The following is a 24,766-nucleotide window of genomic DNA, read 5'->3' on the forward strand; positions in this document are numbered from 1 at the left end:
ACAGTGTCTCCTATCCTCTTTTATTTTTATGTATTTTCTTGTTTTGTTACTCTCTCCAAACTCAAGTTGGCTCGTTCCTATCCCCCTTGAGTTTGCGGGGGGCTGTTAAAACCTATCACCTACTTCACCCATTTAAACCTACTCCACTAAACCTAACCCACTACACCACTACCACCTCACCTACTCCACTAAACCTAACCCACTACACCACTACCACCTCCACTTCACCTACTCCTTACCTACTACACACTCACCCTCTTCTATATATAGGAATCATGAATCATTGTAATAAATACAACTTTCATCAATCAATAAATAATACATCAATTCTAATTCTCTATTTCTCTTTATACATTAATTTCAACAATTATCATTGTATAATTTATTTGTAATTTGCATTTATTTAGGCTTGGCAATGCTATGTGTGGTTTGTGGTTTCTGTGCTGTCATTTTGCTTCTTTAAGTTGTTTTTTGTTGTTGTTGTTGTTGGATGACTCGAACGATTATGATGGTTGTCTTTTGGATGACTGTAAAACAAGTTATTGTGGTTTTTTTGAGGTTGATTGCAACTTTGAATATGTTGGTAGCTAATTGTATTTTTCATGCTTTTTGCTTCTTAGAACATGATTTGTTTTGTTTTTTAAAATGAAAAAGTGGTTGTATTCTGTCTTATCAGTTTTGTTGGATGTTTCATCTCATTTTAATTTTAAATTTGGAATGTTTTGAATTTGATATGGTTTTTTTTAATATTATTTCTTATTAAATTTAGAAAATTCTAGAATATATACAAACCAAATTTGAAACCAACTTGTTTAGTAGTTTTTAGTTTGATTTTTGAAAACATATTCTGAATTTTTTTTTTCTATAAATGTAAAAATTAATTTGTTAAAATAAAAAAAAAATAAAAAATTAAACACTAATTATTTTTACATAATTTTATCTTTTATCTTTTGGTAACCAGAATTAATTTTTAAAAATTTAAAAACTTTTTTTTTGATATTTATTTTTATTAAATTAGTTTCTAATTTTTTCAAATTTTTTTTTAAATAAAATCAAACATAAGGCCTTTGTTTTTCTAGTTTTTTCAGATGATTGATTACTATACTGTGGGGATATATTTTCTGAATACCAACACGTGGCATGGTGACGCCGACGTGTCAGTCGAGGTGCCACGTGCCTTGGTAATTAAGCCGAGGTAATCTCGGAGAAGCCGAGGTCATCTCCGAAGATATCGGAATCCGGGATAAGGGGCAAGAGTCCTAAGGCAAAGAGGGGACTTAACCAAGATAAGGATAAAGCTCTTAGGGAGTTTATCTTTATCTCTTGAAGAGTCCAGAGTAAACAGTAAATTGAAGTTCATAGAAGTCATACTTCTAGTGGGACTTGGATTGAGTATATTATAAAAGAGAGGCACCCCCGTGGGTCTAAGGTATGTAATTTATACTTTGAGTATTCAGTTTAGTACTTGATTATCTTTGAGAGATATACTGACTTGATCGTCGGAGTGCCCCCGGGTGGAAGAACCACCGCCGGAGCTTTTTCTTTCTGTTTCAGGTTGCTTAAGCCATCTATTCTGCTTGTGCTCTCCAGCTGATCACTAGACGGGCAGCGTGGTCAGATTTTCACCCACACAATTTGGCGCCGTCTGTGGGAACGAAGGAAGAATAGATGGCCAGTAACGGACAGCAAAATATTGGGGATGACGCTCCCACTGGGAGTGGTAGCCCAATTGATCTTGACATCGAAGGAGATAACCACAATGCAGAAGCCCGTGACCAGGGTCACAGAGAGAACGACGTCATCCCAGAAGGCGACACGTCAAAAAGAGCAAACCAAGGAAAATACTACAATGAAGATAATCTACACGTATGGAGGGACAGGTGCCTACGGAGGGATGAGGAAGTGAAAGAACTAGCAAACAAGTTGGCGGACCTCCAGTCAGTCGTCAACTTCATGATGCAGAATAATGTTATGCAGCCACCATACCCGCTGCAAGATACGCCGATGCCGGCGAACAACACTCAGAAGGAGGTAAGAAAAACAATCCCCGAAGTCCCTCAGCATACCAGAAGCGGAAGGCATTCTCACCGGCCTTCCAGGGAAGTCGGACGGGAAAAGCCGAGGCAAGAAGAGTCCCGAAGGACACACCACATGAAGAATCCAGACCCCAAAGAACATCGACATGTTCAGGGGCAAGTACTCCATTTTGACACATCCCATGAAGAAAGATCCAAGCGACCCCACCACGAGGCTGAAAGCAGTGTACCAAAAAGACTAAAATCCAAAGACAGCCGAGCTCCAGGGAAGAGCAAAGAAGACTTAAGGGACTACCTCAAGAGGAGGCAGCAGAATGCAGAAGCCGAGGTAAACTCCCCAGTGAAACCGAAGACAGCCTTCTCGGTGGAACTAGACAAATTCGAACCGCCCAAAAGATTCAGTATGCCGAGGTTTCAAATCTATGATGGTAAGTCAGATCCAAACTTTCATGTTGGGCTATACCTGAATTCAATGGCGTTATATAGCGGAAACGAGCCATTGCTCTGTAAAGTATTCCCCTCATCCTTTGGGGAAATTGCATCTGATTGGTTCCATAAGTTACCAAAAGGAAGCATAAAGACATGGGAAGGCTTGGCCGAGATGTTTGTGGCCAGATTCGTGACCAACAAGCTACAACCCCTGAGGGTTGATGCTTTGATGGCTCTACGAATCACCAAAGAAGAAGGCCTCAGGGCCTATGCGAAGAGGTACTACGAGGTGTTCAACCGAATACCCGAATGCAACCAGGAAGTAGCAGTCGTATCCTTTAAGAACGGCCTGAAAGATGACTGCCCTCTACGGAAGTCTTTGGCAAAAACATTGCCAAAAAGCATGGAAGAACTCATGGCAAGAATTGAGAAATACGCCAGGGCCGAGGAAGATACATCGGGAAACAAAGAGGTGAAACAAGAAAAGGGAAACGGCTCGCCAAAGCGAGGCCGAGTCAACAATGGGCCGACCAAACAAGAAATAGAATTAAGAAATAAACAGGCGGTAACCACAGTATTCCGGATCCCAATCCATAAAATCTTGGATCGGATTCGAAATCAACCTTATTTCAGAGCTCCAGCAAGAGCACCAGGGGAATTCATGGGAAGGAACGTTGGTAGACGTTGTGCCTACCACAATGAAGAAGGGCATCCAACTCAAGGTTGCAGAGCCTTAAAAGCACACTTGGAAGACCTAGTAAGACAAGGTCTTCTGAGGGACCTGGTCGATGAGGCCAGAACAAGGGAAGAACAGGCAAGGTTGCCTCAAGCACCAACGGCACCCCCTCCCCCAGCACAGCTACCACAAGCAGGAGAACCGAGGGTGGTTAATGTGATCCACTCAAGGGTCAACGAAAACGAAGTCAGAGGAGAAACCCAGAGGGTAAGACATTTATAGCATATCTATCAAGTCGGGGAAAAGAGACATCGGCCAGAAGAATGCCAAGGGCCAATGATAGCCTTTACTGAAGCCGACCTAGAACTGGTCCAACATCCGCATAATGATGCCTTGGTAGTATCCCTCCAGGTTGGGGAGTGCCAAGTTAAACGCATCCTAATAGATCAAGGCAGCTCCTGCGACATCATGTATGTCAGATGTTACAAAGAGCTAGGCCTTCACCCCGATGACCTAGAACAATCAAGCGGCCCGATGGTCGGCTTTAACGGAACGCCGACATGGCCATTGGGTGCAACAAGCTTAGAAGTACAAGCCGGCACTAAGAAGATCAGGACGGAATTCCTGGTAATTAACACACCCTCACCATACAACATCATACTGGGAAGGCCGTGGTTGCATGCAATGGGGGCAGTTCCCTCGACGTTGCATCAACTACTCCGGTTCCCAACAGAGCATGGGATTGAAGAAGTCAGAGGGGATCAACTACAAGCCAAAAATTGCTCCATGGCAGCAATAAAGTCCACCTGTAATATACGGGAGCCAAAGAAAGCAGAAGTTGAAGATGAGGACATGGAAGTCCTTGAAGACGTCGGGAAAGAACCAGCCGAGAAAAGCGAAGAGGCGCTAAAGAAAATCCTCGTCCAGGAGGGCGACGAAGAACGATTTTTTCTTCTCGGCTCAGGCTTAGCCAGAGAAGAAGAAAAAGAACTGGAAGATTTTTTAAGGGCAAACATAGAGGCGTTCGCCTGGACACCTTATGAAATGCCTGGCATTGACCCTGAGGTCACTTGCCACAGTCTGAATGTCGACAGATCGGCAAAACCTGTGATTCAACGAGTCAGAAGGCCGACGTTAATGCACGTCGAAGCAGTCGAGGAAGAGGTAGACAGACTCCTTGAAGCCAGGGCCATCCGAGAAGTCCAGTACCCAACGTGGCTGTCCAACACAGTAGTAGTAAAAAAGAAGAATGGCAAGTGGAGGGTTTGTGTAGACTTCACCAGCCTCAACAAAGCTTGCCCGAAAGACAGCTTTCCTCTGCCCAAAATCGACCAACTGGTAGACGCCACCTCGGGACATGAAAGGATGAGTTTTTTAGATGCATACAGAGGGTACCACCAGATTGCTATGTACCCTCCAGATGAGGAGAAGACCGCGTTCATCACCCCGAAAGGCCTGTACTGTTACAGGGTAATGCCTTTTGGGCTGAAAAACGCAGGAGCAACCTATCAGAGGTTAGTGACAAAGATGTTTAAACACCTGATTGGCAAAACGGTAGAAGTTTACATCGATGATATGGTCGTAAAGACCAAGGAATCAAAAGGTCATCTTGCCGACCTAAAAGAGGTCTTTGACATACTCAAAAGATATCGGGTCCGACTCAACGCCTCAAAGTGCGCCTTCGGAGTTGGGTCAGGTAAATTACTAGGATATCTGGTAACAAGAAAGGGCATTGAAGCCAGCCCAGACCAAATCAAGGCCATCCTGGAACTACAGAGTCCAACATCGGCAAAGCAAGTTCAAGTACTCACTGGAAGGGCCGCAGCCCTAAACCGATTCATCAGCAGAAGCTCAGACAAGTGCAGACCCTTCTTTAACCTGGTGAAAAAAGCCACAGACTTCCTATGGACGGAAGAATGTGAAGCTGCCTTAGCCGACCTAAAAAAGTACTTGACCACAACCCCGGTCCTTTCTAACCCAATCCTAGGGGAGGAATTGTTTTTATACTTAGCAGTCTCTGAACACGCAGTCAGTGCAGTGCTAATCCGAGAGGAAAAAGGGGAGCAGAAGGCTGTCTATTATGTAAGCAAGACTCTGGCTAACGCAGAAACAAGGTACCTACCACTGGAAAAATTAATGCTAGCCTTGGTAATGGCCTCAAAGAAATTGAGCCATTACTTTCAGGCACACAAGATTGTGGTCCTAACAGAGCACCCACTGAAGTCCTTATTACATCAAGGAGACCTAACAGGAAAGATAGCAAAATGGGCAGTAATACTAGGCCAGTTTGACCTAGAATTTAGGCCAAGAACAGCAATAAAGGGCCAAGTTTTGGCCGACTTCGTCGCAGAACTCACACCGGAAGCCATCACACCTCGGGCTCCATCGAGCCAAGATGAGCATCGGCCCGACAAGGAAAAAGAATTCTAGTCAAAGACAAAAAAGCAAGAGAAAGAAAAGCCCAGACCATGCAGCATCTACATCGGCGATTCATTCAGACTATTCGTCGATGGAAGTTCAAACCGCCAGGGAGCAGGAGCAGGAGTACTGCTGATATCTCCAGATGGAGAAATTGTAGAACAGTCCATCCGTCTGGGGTTCAAAGCCTCCAATAATGAAGCAGAATATGAAGCATTAATCGCAGGGCTAAAGCTAGCAGCAGCAGCAGAGGCAGACGAGGTAATTATTTTTTGTGATTCACAATTGATTGTTAACCAGTCAACAGGAGAATTTGCAGCCAGAAACGAAAGAATGTCGGCATATGCAAAGGAAGTCATCCGACTGGCAGCCCTATTCCAAAACTGCAGATTACTCCAAGTAAGCCGAGATGACAACACCCACGCCGACGCGTTAGTCAACTTGGCCAGCTCAATTCAAACTGGAAAAAACAAGGACAATCATGATCGACTACATGTCGGCCCCGAGCATAGATAAACAAAGCACCGAACAAGAAGCAATGTGCGTGGGCTTTGGACCAAGCTGGATGGATGCAATCATCGCATTCCTAAAAGAGGGGAAGCTGCCAGAAGACCATAAAGAAGCACATAAAATTAGGCTGAAATCGGCCAGATTCAGTCTAACAACGGAAGGCCATCTCTACAGGAGGTCCTTCACTGGACCACTTTTAAGGTGCGTACATCCTTTGCAGGTTGAAGATTTCCTTTACGAGATTCATGAAGGAATTTGTGGAAGCCATGCAGGGGGCAGATCGTTAGCCCACAGGGCCATTACCCAGGGGTATTGGTGGCCCTACATGCAAAAGGATGCCGAAGCTTATGTAAAGAAGTGTGAACAATGTCAAAAGTTTGCACCTTTGATACATCAGCCAGCTGCCGACCTAAACCCAGTATCCAGCCCTTGGCCGTTTGCCCAATGGGGCATGGATCTGGTTGGACAACTTCCCCAGGCAACTGGGCAGAGAAAATACTTGCTGGTAGCAACAGACTACTTTACGAAATGGATAGAGGCAGAACCTCTTGCCAAAATCCGAGATGTGGACGTCAAGAATTTTATTTGGAGAAACATAATCACCAGATTTGGGATTCCAAGAGCAATTGTTGCCGACAACGGGACACAGTTCGACAGCAAACTCATCAAAAACTTTTGTGCAAAATTCAAGATCAAGAATTATTTCTCAACACCAAGTTTTCCTCAAAGCAATGGACAAGCAGAGGCGTCCAACAAAGTAATCCTGGATGGAATAAAGAAGAGGCTCCAGGCAGCAAAAGGAAAGTGGGTGGACGAACTGCCCAACGTACTTTGGGCATATCGGACTACGCCGAGAAGATCAACAGGAGAATCCCCCTTTGCCATGGCCTATGGCACAGAAGCAGTCATCCCATTGGAGATCGGCATCCCAGGGATCAGAACCCAGGGAGTAGAGAATGGCACCAATGACATTCTGTTAGCCCGAGACCTGGATTTATTGGAAGAACGAAGAGAGAAAGCTGCGATTCAGCTCGCAGTATACCAGCAACAGCTTGCCAGAGCTTACAACAAGAAGGTTAATCCAAGAGATTTTCAAGTTGGCGACCTAGTCCTAAGAAAAGTCGTCGGGAACAAAAAGGATCCCAGGGAGGGCAAGCTTGGCCCAAACTGGGAAGGACCCTACAGAGTTACTTCAGTATTAGGCAATGAAGCATATCGGCTTGAGGACAATGAGGGCAAAGCATTGCCCAGACCTTGGAATACTTGTAATTTGAAATTTTTCTATCATTAGATAAACATCATTGTTTGGCCGATATTATCAATAAAGTCTTTTCAGAATCCTTTCAACGTGTTCGATTGATAAAGTTATGCATAGATGTTTTCGAAGACATATCAAACTCAGGCAAAGATAAGCCGATGTTATTCCTTAATCCACTTGTTGAAATTTGTAGCAATTTACAAGTTGGAATTAAGCTGATTCCTTATCTTCACTTGTTGAAATTTGTAGCAATTTACAAGTTGAAGTTAAGCCGATGTTATTCCTTAATCCACTTGTTGAAATTTGTAGCAATTTACAAGTTGGAATTAAGCTGATTCCTTATCTTCACTTGTTGAAATTTGTAGCAATTTACAAGTTGAAGTTAAGCCGATGTTATTCCTTAATCCACTTGTTGAAATTTGTAGCAATTTACAAGTTGGAATTAAGCTGATTCCTTATCTTCACTTGTTGAAATTTGTAGCAATTTACAAGTTGAAGTTAAGCCGATGTTATTCCTTAATTCACTTGTTGAAATTTGTAGTAATTTACAAGTTGGAATTAAGCTGATTCCTTATCTTCCCTTGTTGAAATTTGTAGCAATTTACAAGACGAAGATAAGCTGAGGTTATTTCTTAAGTTCTCATAGCAATATGTGGGTTGTTTACACCCAAGGGAAGATGCTTAACACTTGTTGAAATTTGTAGCAATTTACAAGTCTATGTTAAGCCGACATATGACCACCCGCTGAGGTATACAGAAAGTTACAGGTTAAAATAAAGGCTAAGTATATTGTTCATTACTTGTTGAAATTTGTAGCAATTTACAAGTAGGTCAGACTAAGATTATCATTTAGTACTTAATTGAGAAGAAGCTTGCAAAGTTTACATTCTGAAATATGTGTTCTATACTTGTTGAAATTTATGAAAAGTTTGCAGGATAGTATCTTGCCGAAGTCAAAGTTTTATACCCGAGGTATGAAACCCCGAGGAGATTGCACAAAGGAAGCAATATGAGGAAATATGCAAAAATTTCATAAGTACAAGACTATGGAGAAATAGTCAACAGAATATCACAAAATTGGAACATCCAGAGGAAGAACTGTTGCAGTTACATATTGAAGAAACCACGTCGGCCAAAAGAAAGAGTTTTGCATTAATCCAGAAAGTAAAAAGTACAAAGCGCAAAAAACAGAAAAAAAAAAAAAAGAAGAAGGAAAAAAGTACAAAGGATAATTTTTTCAAGATTCTTCAGCATCAGCCACTGCAGGGACTGGGGCCTCAGATGACTCTGGTGGTACCTCCTCGGCCACTTTCTCCGCTTCTATCTCGGCATCAATCTCAGCGATTGTTGACTCAACACTTCTTTCTACCAAGAGAAGATTGGACGATAGTTGCCCAGTGGCAGTCTCCTTGGGTGCCCCCTCAGCCCCATCACCCTCCTCATCCAAAGTCAAGTCCATAACCTGCTCAGCAGGAGGAGGGGACTTGGCTTCGGCAGTATTCTTGGGTCTTCTCACCAAGGCGTCACCATCATCTTTTTCTTCATCTTCATCAACGGCCTCGGCCTCAGACTCTGATTCACCTTCAGGAGGAGGAGGAGGAAATGGTAACGGAATAGCGTCGGCCTGACGCAATGGCGAGTCAGCAGGAAGGTCAAGCTTCTTTATCAAGGACATCCAACCAAGGGAAAATCCCCTGTTGCATGCCTGCCTGACTTGAAGCTTGTAGTCTTCTGCGACGTCGGCCATACCTTGAGCATAGGCCTTTTCGTCGGCCTCTTTGATTTCGGCCTCTTTGGTAGCCAGAGCTTGCTGGAGTTCTTTCTCCGCTTGGGCCTTCTGAACCTCGGCTTCTCTTTTCTCGGCCTCAGCAACTTTTCTAACAGCCTCAGTAGCTTCGGCCTTCTCAAGAGCTAAAGTTTGAACTTTAGTTGCAGCCTCGGCTTGATCCTCCAATTTTTTCATTTTTGCTTCAAGAGACTTGATCTCTCTCTTCATAGAAGATGCTTCCCTTTTCATATCAACCAACCTTTGACGATTTTCAAAGGATTGCATGGCAAATGAGTGGGCATGCTGAATGGCCTGCAGAAAAGCAGAAATGTGAGACAGTACTCTCAGTGAAGAACAGAAGAAAAAATCACAAGTACAAACAGAAATACTTACTTGAGCGGAGTGTTGGAGCATAAGAGCATAATTTTCATACTCACTAAGCTTGCTATTTCGCTCCAAGTCATTTGGTAGAAGAAGAGCAGTGCTAAGGGCGACAGCAACATTAATGTCGTCAGCACTTTCACTAGCCATGATGGGCCTATCCTCCAGGGATAGATCAGGGGCCCAGGGGACGTCGGGCTTCTTCGAAGCCGAGGTCGTCGCAGACGATGATCTTGGCCTCTTTGTTTGTGTAGACCCTGAGGGTTGGCCCTCAGCAGACCTCTTGGTTGAAGTAGAGGCTGATTTTTTGCTTTCAGCTAGCTTCGAAATCGGCAGAGCATCCTCAGCTTCGGCATCTGTAGCCTTGGCCTTAGGCTGAGCCTTTTTTACCCTCTTTGGTTTGGGTGGGAGCATTGATTGCGTTGGTGCGGCTTCGGCGTCAGTTGGAAGGTCGGCAAGAAGGTCTTGGACAACAGGCCTTGGACGAACCATTTCGGCAGTCTTTACAAGCTTTCTTCGACGTTTACGTTCAGGAATTGGTATTAAGTAGGGGGCCGAAGTTGATGGAAGATCGGCTGGATCAGATGTGGATTCTTGATCTGTTCGGGATGTAGAAGCAGTTAAGGTTGTGGCTGTGGGTGGAGAAAGACTCTTCTTCCTTTTTCTTGGGACGTCGGGTAAGGTGGATTTGTATGTAGGGATGAAGTTTAGTAATATTGGAGCTTTTCGTTTATGGATTGGAAGGCCAAGAAGTGTTTTCAGATCTATTCCTGGGAAGAAGGATTGACGAAAATTTTTCGGTGGCTGATGAAGATCTGCAAAGAAACGGACGTCAGAAACAAAAAGTATTAAAGTCTTAAATAAAAACAACCAAGTGTTGACTCAGGGCTCTTACTCTTGCCCTCTGTGATTATTCGAGGAAGAGGGTAGAGGTGGACATCTTCATCTGGGCCAAATTCCCAATTTCCAGAAGCAATGAGAAAATCATCTCCAGCCCCCTTGTTGGAGTCTGGGAGGTCGGCTATAATTTTGTACTGAGTGGATCTCGGCTTAAGGTAATAGACAAAACCCCTATCCTTCAGATCAAGAGGGCACATGGTATAACAATATTGAAGGTCGGCTAGGGTGATTCTAAGGTTTTCTTGCCTAGCCAAGGCTATAATACCGTTAATTACCCTATAGGAATTGATAGTAAGCTGCATAGGGTTCAGCTTATAGAAATGAAGAACTTGACGAAAAAGGGGATCAAGTGGAAGCCGAAGTCCACATTCGGTAAAAGCAACTATTGGAAAAGGCATTGTATGGTCTGTGGGCACGATGGTATCATTATCCCCAGCCAGCTTAAGATAAACGTCGGCTGGGATAGAAAATTCTTGCCTAAAGTATTCAAGTTTTGTTGGGGTATTTACCCTATGCCTCCACATACCCATTATGTCGGCTTAAACTAAGAGGAATATGTTTCAGAAGATGGGCGTTTTTCAGGTTTCCCTAAAGATTAAGGGTTCTACAGACAAATCCCAAATCTATGAAGTATGAAGATAAAGATCGAGGGCACAGATCTGGGGCAGACACAAAAAAGAGAAAACAAAGACGAAGTTTCAGATTCAAGAACAGAGGTATAGTTCTCAGAAACAATAGAGATACAGAAACAAATCAAGAACAGCGGCAAAGAGAATGATGAAAAAACATAGAAGTTCAAGGCATAGCCACAAATTCAAGATACAAATATGTTCAAGACCTCGAACAAAGATCAGTAATGGCAACAGACAGACAAAAGCACATAAAGAGAATGGAAGACTTAGAGAATAGGGTCTTACCAGGACAAATGAAGCCAAAGCAATGCTCGCCGAACCCAGAAGCCGGTTGCAACAGCAAAGAAGGCTTTGCAAGAATGAGGGATTAAAAGCAAATCCAGAAGAGAAATTGAAGCGATGGCAGATTCAAAGAAGAATGAACTTTCAGAGAGAGAAAGAGCAAGAAGACGAAAAAGTAAAGAAGAAATAGAGGCAAAAGAAAAGTTTTGTCAAAAATTTGAAACGGCGGCAAAAATAGGGCAATTATTGCGCCTAGAGCAACGCACGCGTCAGACGGCGCAGACGAAATGAACAGACAGCTTCAGGCGCGTCACTGACACGCTCCAGTAAAGATGAAATACGTAAAAGAAACAGTTAGACATGCATGACAGCTCATGCGCGTGGGAGAGTACGACCGAAGCCTTGTTCTCCGAAGAGAACACGTCGGCTGAAAGTAGATAATCTTGGCTAAATAGTTTTTGAGCCATTACTCAGAAAAGAAGTGACAAAATTTCGGAATAGATTCCATCACCTCAGAATGCCGAGGTAATAGAACCTAGGGGGCAGTTGTGGGGATATATTTTCTGAATACCAACACGTGGCATGGTGATGCCGACGTGTCAGCCGAGGTGCCACGTGCCTTGGTAGTTAAGCCGAGGTAATCTCGGAGAAGCCGAGGTCATCTCCGAAGATATCGGAATCCGGGATAAGGGGCAAGAGTCCTAAGGCAAAGAGGGGACTTAACCAAGATAAGGATAAAGCTCTTAGGGAGTTTATCTTTATCTCTTGAAGAGTCCAGAGTAAACAGTAAATTGAAGTTCATAGAAGTCATACTTCTAGTGGGACTTGGATTGAGTATATTATAAAAGAGAGGCACCCCCCGTGGGTCTAAGGTATGTAATTTATACTTTGAGTATTCAGTTTAGTACTTGATTATCTTTGAGAGATATACTGACTTGATCGTCGGAGTGCCCCCGGGTGGAAGAACCACCGCCGGAGCTTTTTCTTTCTGTTTCAGGTTGCTTAAGCCATCTATTCTGCTTGTGCTCTCCAGCTGATCACTAGACGGGCAGCGTGGTCAGATTTTCACCCACACATATACATCTCGACCGGATTGAGTGTTAATGGATGAAACGTTTGGTTAGCTAGTTATTCTATTGAAATGTAAATTTTTGTTATTGTGGAAGAATTAATTTATTATCTAGTTTTGAATTATGATTTTGGTTGGTTTTCCCATTTCTTTTTTCTAGTTGGAGTTGCATTTGGCAGCATCCTAGTGTTCCTCTCTAGTTGGAACATTTTGACAACTGTCAATTTTTTTTTGTTTAATCCAAAACTAGATAACATATTAATTCTTCCACAATAACAAAAATTTAAATATAGTTAACCAAATGTTTCATCAATAAACACTCAATCAGGTCGAGAGGTATAGTAATCAATCATATGGAAAAACTAGCAAAAACAAAGGCTTTATGCTTGATTTTATTCAGAAATGTTCTTGAAAAAATTGGAAACTAATTTAATAAAAATAAATATAAAAAATATTTTTAAATTTTTAAAAATTAATTTTGGTTACCAAAAGTTAAAATAATAAGGGTTTAATTTTTTTATTTATTTTACCAAATTAATTTTTACATTAATATAAAAAAAATTCAGAAATATGTTTATGAAAATCAAACTAAAAACTACTAAACAAGTTGATTTCAAATTTGGTTTGTATATATTCTATAATTCTCTGAATTCAATAAGAAATAACATTAAAAAAATCATATTAAATTCAAAACATTTCAAATTTAGAATTAAACTGAGAACAAGTATCAAACAAAACTGATAAGACAAAATACAACCACTTTTTCATTCTAAAAAACAAAACAAATCAGGTTCTAAGAAGCCAAAAGCATGAAAAATACAGTCATCCACCAACATATTCAAGGTTGCAATCATCCTCACAAAAAATTCACCATAACTTGTTTTACAGTCATCCAAAAGACAACCATCATAATTGTTCGAGTCATTCAAAAAAAAAAAACTTACAGAAGCAAAATGACAGCGCACACGAACAGCACATAGCATTGCCAAGCCTAAATAAATGCAAATTACAAATAAATTATACAATACCAATGATAATAATAAAAATAATGTGAACAAAAACATATAAATGTATATATATATAAACAAAGCCTAATACTAAAAAACAATAGTTAAAGTTGCTCTTCACTTTTACAATAATAACTTCAAAAAGGAGGCCAAAATTTCTACAAAGATGCAACTTATTTGGACAATGTAAAAGCTGAAATTGGCATTTCTTGAAAAGGTAGAACAGGTTCCTTGGATGTGTGACACCAAACCATAATGTCTAAAACATTCGACAAAAGTACAAGTTATCAGAAAGCAAAGTAAATCCAAAAATAAAAAATAACAACATTGACTTCTACTATTAAATAACAAAATCAAAGGAAAAGAACTTTAAATAAAACGAGAGATCACCCATAGTTGTACTAATGATTTCGAATACGAGTGGCAATCCAATAAAAAAAACTTCACCGGAAAGTCGGGAAATGCTTCCCTTAGTAACTTGGTAGCATGTTTCATTCGACGAAATTTTGGTATTTTTTGCATTAAAACATCAATAAATAAATTAACAATTATTATATGTAAGTATATAGTACATTTCAATATATAAAATATGAAAGTAGATAGAGAAAAAATAATTCACCAAACAACTGTCTACGTGCACCATAAAGTTCCTATGAAAGTTAACAATACCGAAGGCTTTGATTGGGGCGTTTGCTAAGTTCCAACGCAGCAAATTGCGGATCTTGCAAAATACTCTGCCACCCACTCATATTAACAACACTCCTATCGAAATGAAGAATAGATAGACCAGTGCACAGCTTGCCCTTACTAAAAGTTCCAAACACTCATGAATAGATGGCAACCGTCGTTATCATCATGAAAAAGGGCATTACTGTAAATGAAGAAAGCTAAGCCCATGCAAATAAGAAGAAAATAAATATCAAAGAGTAAATATGAAGAATGCATGAATGTGTATCATTTTCAAAAATTTAACATGAATACGTACACAAGCTTAGCTCCCCTGATTAGTTGGGCTTTATCACAAAGACGGCAAAACGATGTCAAAGCAATAGGAGCTGTTGAGTTTCCGGACAGTTTTATTTTCAGAACGAGTTGTTTGAAATCCTCAATAGCTTTCTTCAAATCAGCTTCGAAACCGACTTGCGACAGGAGGCTAGCAAAATTGGTCAAGTTGACAAACTTGACCATTTGACTTCGCGACACCATCACCCCAGTAGCTAGATTGCCATGAAACTCACCACGGTAGAGGAGTTCCCTTCAAACCGCCACCAATCTGCCTGGAACATGCCCCCCATCCCCCCCCCCCCCCCCCCCTCCCCCAAAAAAAAAAAATAATAATAAAAAGCATAAACAAAAGAAAAGATTTCAATGGTAAATTTAATAGAAATGAAATGAAATTTAAAAACAGAGCAAACATCATCAATGAAACCCAAAACCTTTAGATCAGATGAGTCAAATACCTACCTTTTCAATAGTCTGTATTTAACCCACTTTGGAAACTGTGATAGCCCAATAAATTATAAAAGTAGTAATAATTTTATAATTTCAAATATTTTGATGATGAATCCTAAAGTACCAATTAAATATTTGGAGGGGCTTTTAATTAATTTTAAACCTAAAATAAATTTATGGTGAAAGTCTTTAATTTAAAGGCAAGATTTATTATAAAAAAAAAAAAAGGGGGACAAATTAGTAAGTATATTTTGATCTAATAAATTAATAATAGTTGTATTTTGTTTAAATTAATGGAGAGAGAAAATATAATAAAAGAAAGGATAATTATTTAGTCTTTTATGTTATGTATAACAAAGAAAAGAAAGAAAACAAACTCTAGCTCTTTTAACAATTTCCCTAGCAGCATCAGCCGTGAGAGAGAGAAGAGAAACAAGAGAAACGAAAAGTTGCAACTAAGGAAAGGATAGCCTTCGTAGGTTTTCTTTTCTTCTTTCTTTGTTCTTCATTCTTATCCTATAATTCTTTGATGGAGAGGTTGTAGGTGTATGTATTTTGTATATATATAAGTGTCAAGAAATCTGCAGAGATAAATTGTGTGTAAAGAATGGGTGTAATTCTTAGTCTAAAAATTCTTCACGCAAACACAAACTTTAAAAATCGAGAAATCATATCAAACGGATGAATTTTGAATTGAAATTTTTACAGTACATTAATTATATATTGAATTGCATATTAAAATTTTTTTATAATTTTTGGAAGTCAAAATCTATATAAACTGATGCATTTAAATCTGTTCAAGAAACTAATACAAAATAATAACTTCGGAAGTGTCATTCTCTTTGGGTATAAATTCAAAAATTATCAAATCAGTGCCTTTAGAACCAGTTACGAGTCTAGTTTCTTACATATTTGGCATTGCGTTGATTGCTTGGGTATACTAATAGAACCATTAATTTTTTTAAAGTGCTGCAGAAAGTGACCTGTTTGGATATAATTAATTGTAAATAATTAATTTAATAAGAAAATCAAATAAAACCAATTGGGTTTGAAACTTAGGATATATTAGTTGATATCTTGAGGGTTTTGAAATTTTTTCTAACAACGTGGAGTGGGTTTTTAAGTTTCAAATTTAGCGAATGGATTGGGAAAACTTGTTTAAAATTATGTTTTATCTTAAAGTTGCTTTTAGTTAAGTTTCGATCTGAACCCATGTCTTGGGTAATTTTAGACCTTGAAGAACATGAACTTAGATATTATTTAATAGTAACGGTGAGTTGGGTTGAGCCATGATAGTGTGATTTAGTTTGGGGTTACTTAGTTTCTTATTCTTTTTAGTATTTTTGAGTTATTAGTGACATATAGTTTTTGTACTTGGTTTAAGGCACTAGTTGGACTTTCCTATTCGATTTGAGGATTATATTATACTGTGTTCAGGTGAGTAGTTGCATGCTAAATATTTTTATAAATGTTCCCCTATCCTGAACTATTGAAAAATTAAATTGTTGCGTCAAGACTAAACTATTTTGATAAATTATTATAGTATCAATGGAATTAAATTATTTCTAAAATATGTGTAACTTGACAGACTGTAATCTATTTGTTATGGTCTCATGTTCATAATGGGGAATTACCATGTTTTGAGAAACTGCATTGTATTGATTATTGGAACCATCTATCTATATATAGAAGTCTAGGGAAATTATTCCACTATGTGGTAACTCTGGCCATTAGAGAGCAGATCCGGGTTGGGCTGTGATGATTCTAGTTCTCAATGATTGTAAAGAAAAGACCTAGGCTACGCTAGGCTAGGTGACCTTCAATCAGATCATTTTTAAAAAAAAGGCCCAGGTTGTCACCTCGAGGATGAGTCTTGGTTCGATATTATTGCCTTGAGAACTTTGTGACATGTTACTAGTTATTCTTGGTACACAAAAAATTATTGATGATCATGTTGTAATCTGTTTTAAGTGAAAAATGTCATTTGTTATGTTCTTGAGAGACATGAGTGTTTTAACTGTTGAACTGTGGAACCTTCTTTCTGAAACAGGTTGTTTTTATTAAAATTGTATGCTAATCTAGTTTCTGTGACATATATCTTATTTTGGAATTGAATCCTGTTTTCAATACTATATTTACTATGGCCCTGTTTGGTACAGTTTATTTTCAGCTTTTAGCTTAATTTAAGTTATTTTGATGTGTTTGGTTCAGCTTACTAATACAGTTTATAGCATCTTGTAAGTCAAAAATCAATTTATTCTTCGAGTGGGGGAGGAGAAGCTTAATTTATAAGTCAAAAATCAGCTTATGTTCACAGTTATAAGCTATAAGCTGTTAGGCTATAAGTTGTAATCACTTTCCCACAGCTCTACCAAACGGGGCCTATCTATGTTTTTACTCACTGAGTTATCAGCTGACTTAGTTGTTTATCATTTTCAGGTGATAGAAGGACTTAGAGTGGACTCATGGCATATCGGAGACTCAATTACATGGACCTCTAGGCCATTCTTTTTTTTTATTTAGCTTGTTATGTCGATTGTGCGCATACATTGTGGTTGGGTTTTATTTAGAATTATTTAATTTTGTGGGCGACTTGTGTTCCATTTAGTGTATATTTTTTAAAGTTAGTTATGACTGGTTTTACCATTTATACTTGTGACATGTCACTGGATTGAGTTTTGGTTTATTTTTTACTGGACTATTGATATATTTATTCGATGTGATTATGGATTTGTGTTTAGGCTTACGTGTGCCTTGAGCTAAGGCCCTGCGGGCCACGGCTAGTCATGCCCAGGTTTGGGGCATAGGTTGATTGTTATTTTGATGTCGATGAGGAATTTTATGTAGGCCACACATACACTATGTATGTTTTTGGTGGCCTGAAGTTATTTAGGAATGTCAGTGCACTAGTAATCAAGAAATGTCTTTTTGTCTTTAAGAAGTTTACGAATGATTTTTTTTCCTCCCTCCCTTTTATCGCCTGATGCAAGTTCCCAATTCCTAAGAAAAAGCAATGTATGGCTGCATGGTTAGTTATTGACTTGTTCCCTTGTTCTGTTGGATTATTATAGTTGGCTTATGGAACGGTAGCTATTTAATTTGGTTTATTCATAGCTATTTTTTCCATGCAGTGAGTCAGGTGTAGAATTGTAATATATGGTCTGTTTGGCTGTTTTTTTGAGCTTGCTCTTTTTAATTGGTTCAGTATGCCTTGTGTTTCTACAGTTAATTGGCTATTTTAGTTAGGCTTTTCAAGTAGTTCTTTTTTTTTTTTTTTTCCCCCTGCTATTTTTAATGTTCTTGGGAAAATTGATTGATAAAGAGTATCTAGAAAATCAGTACAAACTCAGATAATCATACTAATTGAATTTTTGGCCAACTTCTGATTTCTTTGAGCAACCATAAAATCAAATTGAAAGATGAGAGAATGTAACAAACACTACTAGAAGAAGGCTTCAGCAAATTGACTTGCAAGTGTTCTGAAAACGAAAGTCTGAAGGACTCAAAATATTTTCAAGGATTTGGTTTGTTTTTGTAGAGGCAGGGGACTTCTATCAGTTAAAAGGATAGAGATGTTTGGAATGTAATTCCTTCAGCAATTTTCTGGTCAATTGGATTTGCTAGAAATCAATTGGGTTTTTAAAGAATTCAACCCAGTTGGGATTCCATTACTGAAGCAATTAAATTGAGAGTAGCATGTTGGTCCAAGGCCAATAATATTTTCAAGGATTATACGGTGGATGACTTTGTACTCAATTATTAGCAAATCAGATTGAGCAGATAGAGGTTCATGCATGCTCTGTTTTTGCAAATAGATGGGTGGTTTTGTGAGCGTTTTTCTGATTTTTTTGCTATGGGTTGTAAATTCTTGTTAGGAGTAGTAACGATACGGGTTGATCAAGGTCTGCTCATGTTTCGAGGAGTGTCTTCAGTTTTTGGTGGTTGAGCAAATCAGAGTGGGTGGGTGGCAGCTTCCTGCTTTGGATTGATGACTTCTTTTACTTGGTAGGTTGTTGGCCTTGTTGAGTTTTGTTGGTTGGATTATTTGGACTTATTTAGATGGTGTTTGTTTTTCTGGTTTATTTTCTTTGGTGGTCTTTGGTTGGTGCCTTGCTAACCTTGGGGCTTTTTATTTTTATGTCTGGGTGTGCACATGATTTGCTTGCTTTGTATAAGAGAACTTAGTTGAGATACACTTAGTCGGCAATGAAACATTTTGTCACCTAAGTGTTCATTTCATTTTTATCAATAAATTTTCTCCTTTCACTAATTAAAAAGAACTGCAAGTAGTTCCCATCATCGGCATCTTATATTGGTCAAGAAGCAAATGACATTGTTACCAAAAAATACTAATCATAAAGATAACAATTCATAACAGCCCTTGGTTGACACAACAATTTAACTTAGTAGGGTTAAAACTATGTAAAGGGATTGAAATGATGAGGTTGTAGTTAATTAAGGATTAAAAGCGACCATGTGATAATAATTATGTGACTCTTTTATTAGATTAAACATCTCGTATCTTTTATATTATTATTATTTATTATAAATGAAACAATCAAAAAGGAGGATGGAAGTTTGGGTGAGGTTAAATCCATTGTAAGGTGTAGGCATCTCACTCAGATGCAGCTGATGGCGAAATCTTTCAATGCAACACCTGAAATATATATATATATATATATGAGAGAGGATTACCAAGGATAGATTCTTCTGTGAACCCCATCTCTTCAGAGCTCCTTCCTCCCTTATTCACGTTCTAGGCCTTGGAATCCCCATAACTTGAATTCAACAAGTAACAGAGATTGAGCAACAAAAGAAAAAGAAATCCAAAGGGTTTTGTTAGAAAACAAGTTGGAAATTTTCATATTTATTTATTTTTTTTCTTTTTTGCGCTGGTGGGTTGCTTCCGATGGTGGTTGCCAGAGGTCGTCTCTGTTTTTTTTTGTTTTTTTTTCTAGAGACAGGGTGGAGGAAGGAGGGGTTTTTGTGTTCTTGATGGGTTCTGGGTTGTTGAAGAACTGTGTTGTGGGAGATGAGGTAAGAGGTGAAGAAATAGCAGGAGAGAGAAAATCAGAGAAGCCATTTGAGATATCTATAGCAATATTGGGTTTGTTTTGTAATTTTTTTTTCTTTTCTAGACAATGTGTGTGGTTCACACTGTCCACTGCAAGTGAAGTTTGAAAGGGCTCTTTCCATCCACCTCAGTAGGGGTGAAAGTACGGTTGCTACATTGCAGCGACGTAGCACCACTATAATTTAAATTAAAATTCCATTTGACAATTATATATTTTAGTTTGACAATTATATATTTTAGTTAAAAAATTAATATAAATTGTGACATTATTTTTTTTTTATACATATCTTTTTGTAAAAAACTAAAAAATTATTAAAATTGCTTGTTTTCAAATGAGGCCTAAGATAATAGGTTAATTTGTTCATATTATTTAGGGAAATTATATTGCTATGATATGTAAATTGGACTCATTAACTAGTTTAGATGTCTCTGTGTTTACTTATTTTAATTTGTGATATTCCATATTAGTATATTTTTTAATCGATGGATGATGAGTCGTTTTAGGTATTGAAATTTCGTTAATTTGTCATATTATTTTTCATATGTATATAATATGTTGTTCTTTTTTGGGCAAAAAAGCCATTATACAGCCTCTATAGTTTCAATTATGACAATTTAGTCCCCTAATTTTCAAAAACGAATCAATTTAGTCCTAAGCCTAAAATATAAATAAGTCATCAGCCCAAAAGTTTTATTAATTACTGTTAAGGCTCTATCCATTTAGTAGTTAATGTTTCAAGCCTTAGTGTGTTAGGTGGAGTTTTTTTTTTTTCTTTTTTTATTTCAATTCTCCTTTATGCTTTTAAATAAGAGCAGAAAAAAAATTGAAACAAACTTAACACACTAAGGCTTGATACATTAGAGCTCGTTTGGGATGCCACATTGGGGTTTAAATAGTCACAAAAGACAAAATATGTTATTTTAGCCAGATATGACAAAATGTCACGTTCAATTCATAATCATTTCATTTTTTCTCTTATAAAAGTCAAAAAATCCAAAAAGCCTACCCTAAACAAAGTTTTTTAGCCCCAGACTAAAATAACCAAAAAATCAAAAAGCCAACTCATATCTCAAACGAGCTATGGCCTTACAATAATTAATAAAACTTTTTGCCTTATGAATTATTTATATTTAGGCTTAGGGACTAAATTGATTCATTATTGAAAATTAAGGGGCTAAATTGTCAAAATTGAAAATATAGGGGCTAATATAAAACAAGTGTGAAACTTGTAACGCCCTCAAAATAATACAATACAGATAGCTCATATGCAGAATAAATATGAGAAACAACATACTTTCATATATCAGAATTCACTGTTTAACAATCAGTTAAATGCCATGTAGGCTTACATATTTCCAAGTCATTGCTTGGTTACACAAATTGAGTCTCACTCATTACAACTTAAACCCTTGGCTTTACAAATAACAAATATACACACATAAAGCACTAATAAAAAGCTCTTGCTTCCTGAAAGTCCATCCACCTTATTGTCTTGGAGGAAACACCTTACCTGCACCTGAAAATGATATTCCCGTATAGGGTGAGCCAACAACCCGGTAGAGATAATCTAACACAATATATGAAATTTAGCAAAGGTATAAATTCCACGTGCATACACAATACCGATACTAAAACATTTACAAGGCCTGCAGATTCATATGCCACTAAGACCAAACCTCATTTCCATTTTCCTTCAATTCATTTCAAGTTCATATATATTACTCAATTCATGAGTTAAATTCATTATCCTTCAACAACTAAAGTGAGACTAACACTCAATGGTTTTCTAACTATGCAAAATACACATAAACACTTCAAACCTTGCCATTTTACGGATATTTTGTCCGAAGGAACCGACACCCATTTATATATAAAATTTCGGGTATTTCACCTAGGACACTCCGGCCAATTTGCTTTAAATGGAGTCCATCACCTTTCTTCTCCCAAACAAATATACATATGCAATGTATTTATAAACATAATCACATATGGAGTGCATCCCCTTTCTCCTCCCAATAAACATACATATACAATATATTTATAAACATAGTCATATATGGAGTACATCTCCTTTCTCCTCTCAATAAACATACAAATACAATATATTTATAACATGGTCATATTCAATGACACCAACAATGAATTAGCATTAAATCGCCTAATCCTCATGCAATTTCTACAACAATCATAGTTATCCTCCACCGATAGCCCAATACAATTATTTCTAAGAGATGTTCAATCTCAAAATAAATAGTTTATTCAAAACTTCCATAGGTGAAATATTACATATCCAATATCACCATTTATAACCACAACCTCCCAATTTCACATTTTCAATGTTAATCCCAATTATTTATACAAAATAATAATTTAATCAAAATTAGGGCAAAATCTCCCTCTTTCCAAATATCAACCCAAACACCAAAATCAACTATTTTGGCACAACATGATCTTATATTCAAGCCTCATATTCATCAAAACACCTCTTTTCTTTCACACCCAATTCCTAGATTTGTCCAAACCACAACCATATCTCATCATCTATACACAATAGCAAATAACTAAGCTAAAAACCATATTAGAGTGTAGAAATTCCCTACCTCAAGTGTAGAAGACGAACAAACAAGATCGAAATTCCAAAGATGACGAAATCAACCCTTACTTGGATCAACACGAAACTCTTGAAGCTCTCTACCTTATTCTCAAAGACACTAGGGCCAAGAAGACAATGGATTTAGATGAAACCTTAGAGAGAAGGTGGTTCCTAGAGAGAGAAGCTGTAGATTTAGGGTTTGTGGGTGAAAAAAAGATCAAAAATGAAACCAAAACGGCGTTGCTGTGAACTGATGTAAACCAGGCTCGCTCGAGCGAAGGAGTTCTCGCTTGAGCGACTAGACACAAAAAGGTCGCCTTGCTCAAGCGCAAAAAGCCTCGCTCAAGCGAAAAGGCCAAAATCTGGGCAACTACTATTTGTACCAAATGACAACCAACATGTTCCAAACTCGCCCAACAAGTCCCAAAACTCAAATTTAAAGAATTAAAGGGAGAAAACAAGACACAAATAACAATATACAATCATAGAACTCGAGTCCGGAACACAATAAAGGTTGGGGTAAAACCGGGATCGCTATAACCTTCCCACCTTGGGAAATTTCGTCCCCAAAATTACAAATTAGGCTCTAAAACATAATTGAACTATTCACAGCCATGTTATTCCCACAAGTTCAACACCATGACCCATTCTCCGGTCATTTATTCATACCAACTCGATTCACAAGTCCCAAATTAAAATGAAATTTTCAATTTTCCCAAAACATTTGCAAGGTTTAACCAAAGTCCAAATTTTTTAAAAATCGTACATAGCGTATACAATGCTTCCAAAAATGATACAACATCATCAATATTCCAAATTCTCAAAACATAAGCTATGTTTATATTGAATCCATGTTCTTCCCAAACAACCATAACATATATAATGTTTTCATAAGTTAAAACATATACGATGCTTAGATTTTTCATTAATACAATAAATTCTCAATACATACTCATGCAGCAACAAACAAATCCAGATATTTCTCTCGAACTTCTAATTCACGTTGCCAAGTCGCTTCCTCGACTTCGTGATGTTTCCACAATACTTTTACCAAGGGAATTGTCTTACCTCGCAAAACTTGATCCCGTCTATCCAAGACTTCTACCGGTCTCTCCTCATACGAGGCATCCTCATCTACCTCTAAGTCAGTCCAATCCAACACGTGCGATGGATCCGGCTCATATTTCCGAAGCATACAAATATGAAACATGCCATGAACCCCAGAAATTTGTGGTGGTAACGCCATACGGTAAGCAACCTCCCCAATCCGCTCAAGGATCTCAAAAGGGTCAATAAACTGAGGAGACAACTTTCCACTCTTCCCAAACCTCATCAAACCCCGTATAGGTGATATTTTCAAAAAGACATGATCACTCACCTCAAATGACAAAGGTCTCCTCCTACGGTCGGCATAACTTTTCTGGCGACTCTGAGCTGTAGCTAGCCTCTTACGGATAAGTGCAACATTCTTCGTAGTTTCTCAAACCAACTCTGGACCCAACAAAGGTGTATCACCCACCTCGGCCCAACACACTAGAGATCTACACGGTCGACCATACAAGGCCTCAAACAGTGCCATGCCAATACTCGAGTGAAAACTATTGTTATAGGCAAACTCCACCAAGGGTAGGTGCCTCTCCCACGACCCCTTAAAATCAAGGACACAGCCTCTAAGCATATCCTCAAGGATTTGAATAGTACGCTCGGACTGCCCGTCAGTCTGAGGATGATATGCAGTACTAAAAGTCAATCTAGTGCCCAAGGCACTCTGCAAACTCTACCATAACCGAGCAGTGAAACGTGAATCTCTATCCGAAACAATCGTCACAGGGACCTCGTGCAACCTCACTATGTCCCTAATGTACAAGTCGGCAAGATAATCTACTGAGCCACTTACGCGCATGGGAATAAAATGTGCCAACTTAGTCAATCGGTCAACGACCACCCAAATGGCATCACTACCCCATTGAGTCCTCGGAAGGCGCACAACGAAGTCCATCATAACATGCTCTCACTTCACTCAGCTATAGGCAAGGGTTGCAACAAACCCGCTGGCCTCTGATGCTCGGCCTTCACTTGTTGGCAAGTAAGGCACTTTGACACAAACACAGCCAGAGCCACATCCACATCCTTTTTCATACCTTTCCATCAAAACTGACGACTAAGATCATGTTACATCTTTGTGCCTCCCAGATGCACCGCAAGGCGCGAATGATGAAACTCTCGGATTACCTTCACTCGGAAAAACTCCGGTATAAACAAATGGTCACGGTATCTCAC

General features: G+C 38.7%; 1 long non-coding RNA gene across 3 annotated transcripts; it reads right to left on the reverse strand.

Annotated features, from left to right (window-relative positions):
* Nucleotides 1-973: 973 nt before the first annotated feature.
* On the reverse strand, nt 974-19,996 carry LOC114313488 (uncharacterized). Of its 3 annotated transcripts, none has more exons than XR_014330184.1 (4): nt 19,514-19,996; nt 13,986-14,643; nt 12,366-13,350; nt 974-1,099 (listed from the first exon to the last, which is right to left on the reverse strand). It is a non-coding gene; the product is annotated as an uncharacterized LOC114313488 (long non-coding RNA). The 3 variants fall into 3 exon arrangements; XR_014330183.1 differs by lacking the exons at nt 974-1,099; nt 12,366-13,350 and adding an exon at nt 13,411-13,625 and having other exon boundaries at nt 13,986-14,253; nt 14,352-14,643; nt 19,514-19,979; XR_014330182.1 differs by lacking the exons at nt 974-1,099; nt 12,366-13,350 and adding an exon at nt 13,411-13,625 and having other exon boundaries at nt 19,514-19,982.
* Between the last annotated feature and the right edge of the window lie 4,770 nt (nt 19,997-24,766).

The sequence above is a fragment of the Camellia sinensis genome, chromosome 5 (genome assembly GCF_055761805.1).
Source record: "Camellia sinensis isolate YWXY chromosome 5, ASM5576180v1, whole genome shotgun sequence".
Classification (NCBI taxonomy): Eukaryota; Viridiplantae; Streptophyta; class Magnoliopsida; order Ericales; family Theaceae; genus Camellia; species Camellia sinensis.